Source organism: Suncus etruscus, chromosome 6, assembly GCF_024139225.1.
Source record: "Suncus etruscus isolate mSunEtr1 chromosome 6, mSunEtr1.pri.cur, whole genome shotgun sequence".
Classification (NCBI taxonomy): Eukaryota; Metazoa; Chordata; class Mammalia; order Eulipotyphla; family Soricidae; genus Suncus; species Suncus etruscus.
Genome location: NC_064853.1, coordinates 29,610,989 through 29,619,801, shown reverse-complemented (window position 1 = coordinate 29,619,801; position 8,813 = coordinate 29,610,989).

Genomic DNA, 8,813 nt, shown 5'->3' with positions numbered 1-8,813 from the left:
ATTTGTGAACTCCAAAGGGACTCAGAAGAAACACTTTAACACCTGGAAGTTAAACAGCCTCATGCTCAATAACCAGTGGGTCCGAGATGAAATCAAGGAGGAAATAAAAAGGTTCCTGGAAACAAATGATAATAAAGACACAAACTCTCAGAACTTATGGGACACAGCAAAAGCAGTACTGAGAGGAAAATTTATAGCTTTGCAAGCACACATCAGGAAGGAAGAAGGAGCTTACCTGAGTAGCTTAATGACACAGCTAATAGAACTAGAAAATGCTCAACAAAAGGACCCAAGAATAGGAAGACAGAAGGAAATAACAAAGTTGAGAGCAGAAATCAACGAAGTGGAAACTCAAAAAACAATCCGAAAGATCAACGAAAGCAGAAGTTGGTTCTTTGAAAAAATAAACAAGATTGATAGACCACTGGCAAACCTAACAAAGAAAGAGAGAGAGAGAAACTTGATAACTCGTATCAGGAATGAAAAAGGAGAGATCACTACTGATATGACAGAGATTCAAAGGGTAATCAGAAACTACTTTGAAAAACTCTACGCCACTAAAAATGAGAACCTGGAAGAAATGGATAAATTCTTGGACTCTTATAATCTTCCACGGTTGAAGGAAGAGGATGTAGCATATCTAAACACCCCCATCACCATTGATGAAATTAAAACAGTAATCAAATGTCTGCCGAAAAACAAAAGCCCAGGTCCAGATGGATTCACTAATGAATTCTATCAAACTTTCCAAGAGGAACTACTGCCAATCTTGGCAAGACTCTTTCATGAAATTGAACAAACAGAAACACTTCCAAATAGCTTTTATGAAGCCAACATCACCTTGATACCTAAACCAGACAGAGACGCTACCAAAAAAGAAAATTACAGACCAATATCACTGATGAATGCAGATGCAAAGATCCTCAACAAAATCCTGGCAAATAGGATTCAATGCCTCGTTAAGAAGATCATCCACTACGATCAAGTAGGTTTCATCCCAGGAATGCAAGGCTGGTTTAACATCCGTAAATCTATCAACATAATACACAACATCAATAACAAGAAAAATAAAAACCACATGATCATATCAATAGATGCAGAGAAAGCATTTGATAAGGTCCAACACCCATTCTTGATCAAAACTCTCAGCAAGATGGGAATGGAGGGAACCTTTCTCAATATAGTGAAGGCCATCTACCACAAGCCAGTGGCAAATATTATCCTCAATGGAGAAAAACTGAAAGCCTTCCCTCTAAATTCTGGCACAAGACAAGGCTGTCCTCTCTCACCACTCCTATTCAACATAGCACTGGAAGTACTTGCTATAGCGATTAGGCAAGAAAAGGATATCAAGGGAATCCAGATAGGAAAGGAAGAAGTCAAGCTCTCACTGTTTGCAGATGACATGATACTCTACTTAGAAAACCCTAAAGACTCTATCAAAAAGCTTCTAGAAACAATAGACTCATATAGCAAGGTGGCAGGCTACAAAATTAACACACAAAAATCAATGGCCTTTCTATATACCAATAGTAATAAGGATGAAATGGACATTAAGAAAACAACCCCATTCACAATAGTACCACACAAACTCAAATATCTTGGAATCAACTTGACTAAATATGTGAAGGACCTATACAAAGAAAACTATAAAACTCTGCTCCAAGAAATAAGAGAGGACACATGGAAATGGAAACACATACCCTGCTCATGGATTGGCAGGATTAACATCATCAAAATGTCAATACTCCCCAAGGCATTATACAGATTTAATGCCATCCCTCTAAAGATACCCATGACATTCTTCAAAGAAGTGGATCAGACACTCTTGAAATTCATTTGGAACAATAAACACCCTCGAATAGCTAAAGCAATCATTGGGAAAAAGAATATGGGAGGAATTACTTTTCCCAACTTTAAACTGTACTACAAAGCAACAGTTATCAAAACAGCATGGTATTGGAATAAGGATAGGTCCTCAGATCAGTGGAATAGGCTTGAATACTCAGAAAATGTTCCCCAGACATACAACCATCTAATTTTTGATAAAGGAGCAGGAAATCCTAAATGGAGCAGGGAAAGCCTCTTCAACAAGTGGTGTTGGCACAATTGGATAGCCACTTGCAAAAAATTAAACTTAGACCCCCAGCTAACATCATGTACAAAGGTAAAATCCAAATGGATTAAAGACCTCGATATCAGCCCCAAAACCATAAGATATATAGAACAGCACATAGGCAAAACACTACAGGACATTACAGGCATCTTCAAGGAGGAAACTGCACTCTCCAAGCAAGTGAAAGCAGAGATTAACAGATGGGAATATATTAAGCTGAGAAGCTTCTGCACCTCAAAGGAAATAGTGCCCAGGATACAAGAGCCACCCACTGAGTGGGAGAAACTATTCACCCAAAACACATCAGATAAGGGGCTAATCTCCAAAATATACAAGGCACTGACAGAAATTTACAAGAAAAAAACATCTAACCCCATCAAAAAATGGGGAGAAGAAATGAACAGACACTTTGACAAAGAAGAAATACGCATGGCCAAAAGACACATGAAAAAATGTTCCACATCACTAATCATCAGGGAGATGCAAATCAAAACAACGATGAGATACCACCTCACACCCCAGAGAATGGCACACATCACAAAGAATGAGAATAAACAGTGTTGGCGGGGATGTGGAGAGAAAGGAACTCTTATCCACTGCTGGTGGGAATGCTGTCTAGTTCAACCTTTATGGAAAGCGATATGGAGATTCCTCCAAAAACTGGAAATCGAGCTCCCATACGATCCAGCTATACCACTCCTAGGAATATACCCTAGGAACACAAAAATACAATACAAAAACCCCTTCCTTACACCTATATTCATTGCAGCTCTATTTACCATAGCAAGACTCTGGAAACAACCAAGATGCCCTTCAACAGACGAATGGCTAAAGAAACTGTGGTACATATACACAATGGAATATTATGCAGCTGTCAGGAGAGATGAAGTCATGAAATTTTCCTATACATGGATGTACATGGAATCTATTATGCTGAGTGAAATAAGTCAGAGAGAGAGAGAAAAACGCAGAATGGTCTCACTCATCTATGGGTTTTAAGAAAAATGAAAGACACCCTTGTAATAATAATTTTCAGACACAAAAGAGAAAAGAGCTGGAAGTTCCAGCTCACCTCAGGAAGCTTACCACAAAGAGTGATGAGTTTAGTTAGAGAAATAACTACATTTTGAACTGTCCTAATATTGAGAATGTATGAGGGAAATGTAGAGCCTGTTTAGGGTACAGGCGGGGTTTGGGTGGGGAGGAGGGAGATTTGGGACTTGGGTGATGGGAATGTTGCACTGGTGATGGGTGGTGTTCCTTTTATGACTGAAACCCAAACACAATCATGTATGTAATCAAGGTGTTTAAATAAAAAAAAATTATGCATTTAAAAAAAAAAAAAAAAAAAAGAAAAAAAAATAATAATAATAATAAAAAAAAGTTATTTGGGGCTAAAAAAAAAAAAAAAAAAAAAAGAAAAAAATCACACTAAGAACTGTGCTATAACACAGAAGCAAGCATTCCTCTTCGGACTGTCTTCTCAGTTGAATGCTCGGGCCTAAGATTTGATCCAGTGTGAGGCTTCACCCACGGAGGACTCCCCTCCCTTAGAGGCAAGTCAGCCCATCCAGAAAGGGCGGAGCCAGAGAGGTGTGCTGCCTACGTCATATAGCCAATGAATACCACCACAACACGTAGAAAAACCCAAAATACAAGTGTGACAATGGGGAAACAACGCAGGCCAGCATCAGACATAGAGAATGAAGAGGACAATTCTGATGACCAGATAATGACCAACCAACTAATCAACCTCTCAGATAAGGACTTTACACTAGCAATATGGAATATGTTCAAAGAACTCAAAGAAACCATGGATAGAGTTGAACAGAACACTAATAAGAACCAAGAAAATATGAAGACAGAAATCACAAAACTCCAAACTGAAATAACATGTCAACTAACAGGCCTGAGAAAGTCAGTAAATGAAGTGAATGACAAAATGGATAAGCTCTGGGACAGGGTATCAGAAGCTGAGACTAGACTTGGTGCTGTGGAAGATGAGATACATAACAATTCCATTACAGCAGGAGAGATTGGACAAAAAAAAACTTAAAGCAAATGAGCAGACAATGGAAAAATTAGTCAAAGAATGGGAACAGATGAAAATAGAAGTCTATGATAAGATCAACAGAAACAACTTAAGAATCATTGGAGTCCCAGAGACCCAGGAAGAAAATTCCCAGGAAGAATCAATGGTCAAGAACATCATTAAAGAGAAACTTCCAGAGCTAAAGAATATAGGTGATCAAATCCTGCATGCTCGAAGAGTACCAACCAAAAGAGACCCCAGAAAAAACACCCCAAGACACATCCTAGTCACAATGACAAATCCCACAGATAGAGACAGAATTCTGAAAACAGCAAGATCAAAAGGGGAAATTACGTTCAAGCAAGCATCCTTGAGATTTACAGCAGACCTGTCACCAGAAACACTCAATGCCAGAAAGCAGTGGTGGGATATTGTGACAAGACTGAATGAAATGAATGCTTCATCCAGAATACTATACCCAGCAAAACTCACTTTCCGATTTGACGGAAGAATACATGGTTTCACAAACAAAAAGCAGCTCAGAAACTTTACAGACTCCAAACCAGTCTTAAGAGAAAAACTGAAAGACCTAATTTAAGACAAGACTAACCAAAAGACACACCAACTTTCGATATAAAGATGGAATTAAATCCCAGGACAATTCTTTCTCTCAACGTCAATGGACTAAATGCACCAGTTAAGAGACACAGAGTGGCTAAATGGATCAAAAAACTCAATCCAACCTTCTGCTGCCTACAAGAAACGCACCTGAATAGTCAGAACAAACATAGACTCAAAATAAAAGGCTGGAGAAAAATTATCCAAGCAAACAACACCCATAAAAAAGCTGGAGTGGCCATACTAATATCAGATAATGCAAACTTTATACTCAGGAAGGTTGTAAGGGACAAAGATGGACATTTTATATTAATCAAGGGGTATGTAGAGCAGGAAGAAATAACTCTCCTAAACATATATGCACCGAATGAGGGGCCAGCAAAATATTTAATACAACTGTTGACAAATCTGAAAAATAATATCAATAACAACACAATAATTGTGAGGGACCTTAACACGGCTTTGTCAACACTGGATAGGTCAACCAGACTGAAACCCAACAAGAATATACTAGACCTGAGGAGAGAAATGGAAGAAAGAGGCCTAGTGGATATATATAGGACACTCCACCCCCAGAAACCTGGATACACATTCTTCTCCAATGTACATGGGACATTCTCCAGGATAGACTACATGCTGGCACATAAACATACCTCCATAATATCAAGAGGATAGAAATTTTTCAGACTACCTTCGCTGACCCCAAGGCTCTGAAATTATTTGTGAATTCCAAAGGGACTCAGAAGAAAAACCTTAACACCTGGAAGTTAAACAGCATCATACTAAATAACCAGTGGGTCCGAGATGAAATCAAGGAGGAAATCAAAAGGTTCCTGGAAACAAATGACAATAAAGACACAAACTATCAGAACTTATGGGACACAGCAAAAGCAGTACTGAGAGGAAAATTTATAGCTTTGCAAGCACACATCAGGAAGGAAGAAGGAGCTTACCTGAGTAGCCTAATGACACAGCTAATAGAACTAGAAAGTGCTCAACAAAAGGACCCAAAAATAGGAAGACAGAAGGAAATAACAAAGCTGAGAGCAGAAATCAATGAAGTGGAATCCCAAAAAACAATCCGAAAGATCAATGAAAGCAGAAGTTGGTTCTTTGAAAAAATAGACAAGATTGATAGACCACTGGCAAACCTAACAAAGAAAGAGAGAGAGAGTAACTTGATAACTCGTATCAGGAATGAAAAAGGAGAGATCACTACTGATATGAGAGAGATTCAAAGGGTAATCAGAAACTACTTTGAGAAACTCTACGCCACTAAAAATGAGAACCTGGAAGAAATGGATAAATTCTTGGACTCTTATAATCTTCCACGGTTGAAGGAAGAGGATGTAGCATATCTAAACACCCCCATCACCATTGATGAAATTAAAACGGTAATCAAAGGCCTGCCGAAAAACAAAAGCCCAGGCCCAGATGGATTCACTAATGAATTCTTTCAAACTTTCCAAGAGGAACTACTACCAATCCTGGCAAGACTCTTTCATGAAATTGAACAAACGGAAACACTTCCAAATAGCTTTTATGAAGCCAACATCACCTTGATACCTAAACCAGACAGAGATGCTACAAAAAAAGATAATTACAGACCAATATCGCTGATGAATGCAGATGCAAAGATCTTCAAAAAATCCTGGCAAATAGGATTCAATGCCTCATTAAGAAGATCATCCACTACGATCAAGTAGGTTTCATCCCAGGAATGCAAGGCTGGTTTAACATCCATAAATCTATCAACATCATATACAACATCAATAACAAGAAAAATAAAAACCACATGATCATATCAATAGATGCAGAGAAAGCATTTGATAAGTTCCAACACCCATTCTTGATCAAAACTCTCAGCAAGATGGGAATGGAAGGAACCTTTCTCAATCTAGTTGAAGCCATCTACCACAAGCCAACGGCAAATATTATCCTCAACGGAGAAAAACTAAAAGCCTTCCCTCTAAATTCTGGTACAAGACAAGGCTGTCCTCTCTCACCACTCCTATTCAACATAGCACTAGAAGTACTTGCTATAGCGATTAGGCAGGAAAAAGATATCAAGGGAATCCAGATAGGAAAGGAAGAAGTCAAGCTCTCACTGTTTGTAGATGACATGATACTCTACTTAGAAAACCCTAAAGACTCTACCAAAAAGCTTCTAGAAACAACAGACTCATATAGCAAGGTGGCAGGCTACAAAATTAACACACAAAAATCAATGGCCTTTCTATACACCAATAGTAATAAGGAAGAAATGGACATTAAGAAAACAACCCCATTCACAATAGTGCCATACAAACTCAAATATCTTGGAATCAACTTGACTAAAAATGTGAAGGACCTATACAGAGAAAACTATAAAACTCTGCTGCAAGAAATAAGAGGACACGCGGAAATGGAAATGCATACCCTGCTCGTGGATTGGCAGGATTAACATCATCAAAATGGCAATACTCCCCAACGCATTGTACAGATTTAATGCTATCCCTCTAAAGATACCCATGACAGTCTTCAAAGAAGTGGATCAGGCACTTTTGAAATTCATTTGGATCAATAAACACCCTTGAATAGCTAAAGCAATCATTGGGAAAAAGAATATGGGAGGAATTACTTTCCCCAACTTTAAACTGTACTACAAAGCAATAGTTATCAAAACAGCATGATATTGGAATTAGGACAGGCCCTCAGATCAGTGGAATAGGCTTGAATCCTCAGAAAATTTTCCCCATACATACAATCAACTAATTTTTGATAAAGGAGCAGGAAACCCTAAATGGAGCAGGGAAAGCCTCTTCAACAAGTGGTGTTGGCACAATTGGATAGCTGCTTGCAAAAAATTGAACTTAGACCCCCAGCTATCATCATGTACGAAGATAAAATCCAAATGGATTAAAGACCTCGATATCAGCCCCCAAACCATAAGATATATAGAACAGCACATAGGCAAGACACTCCAGGACATTACAGGCATCTTCAAGGAGGAAACTGCACTCTCCCAGCAAGTGAAAGCAGAGATTAACAGATGGGAATATATTAAGCTGAGAAGCTTCTGCACCTCAAAGGAAATAGTGCCCAGGATACAAGAGCCACCCACTGAGTGGGAGAAACTATTCACCCAATACCCATCAGATAAGGGGCTAATCTCCAAAATATACAAGGCACTGACAGAACTTTACAAGAAAAAAACATCTAATCCCATCAAAAAATGGGGAGAAGAAATGAACAGACACTTTCACAAAGAAGAAATACAAATGACCAAAAGACACATGAAAAAGTGCTCCACATCACTAATCATCAGGGAGATGCAAATCAAAACAACGATGAGATACCACCTCACACCCCAGAGAATGGCACACATCACAAAGAATGAGAATAAACAGTGTTGGCGGGGATGTGGAGAGAAAGGAACTCTTATCCACTGCTGGTGGGAATGCCGTCTAGTTCAACCTTTATGGAAAGCGATATGGAGATTCCTCCAAAAACTTGAAATCGAGCTCCAATATGATCCAGCTATACCACTCCTAGGAATATACCCTAAGAACACAAAAATACAGTACAAAAACCCCTTCCTTACACCTATATTCATTGAAGCACTATTTACCATAGCAAGACTCTGGAAACAACCAAGATGCCCTTCAACAGACGAATGGCTAAAGAAACTGTGGTACATATACACAATGGAATATTATGCAGCTGTCAGGAGAGATGAAGTCATGAAATTTTCCTATACATGGATGTACACGGAATCTATTATGCTGAGTGAAATATGCCAGAGAGAGAGAGAAAAACGCAGAATGGTCTCACTCATCTATGGGTTTGAAGAAAAATGAAAGACATTCTTGCAATTATAATTTTTAGACACAAAAGAGAAAAGAGCTGGAAGTTCCAGCTCACCACAGGAAGCTAAGCACAAAGAGTGATGAGTTTAATAAGAGAAATAACTAATTTTGAACTTTCCTAATAATGAGAATGTATGAGGGAAATGGAGAGCCTGTTTAGAGTACAGGCAGGGGTCAGGTGGGGAGAAGGGATACTTGG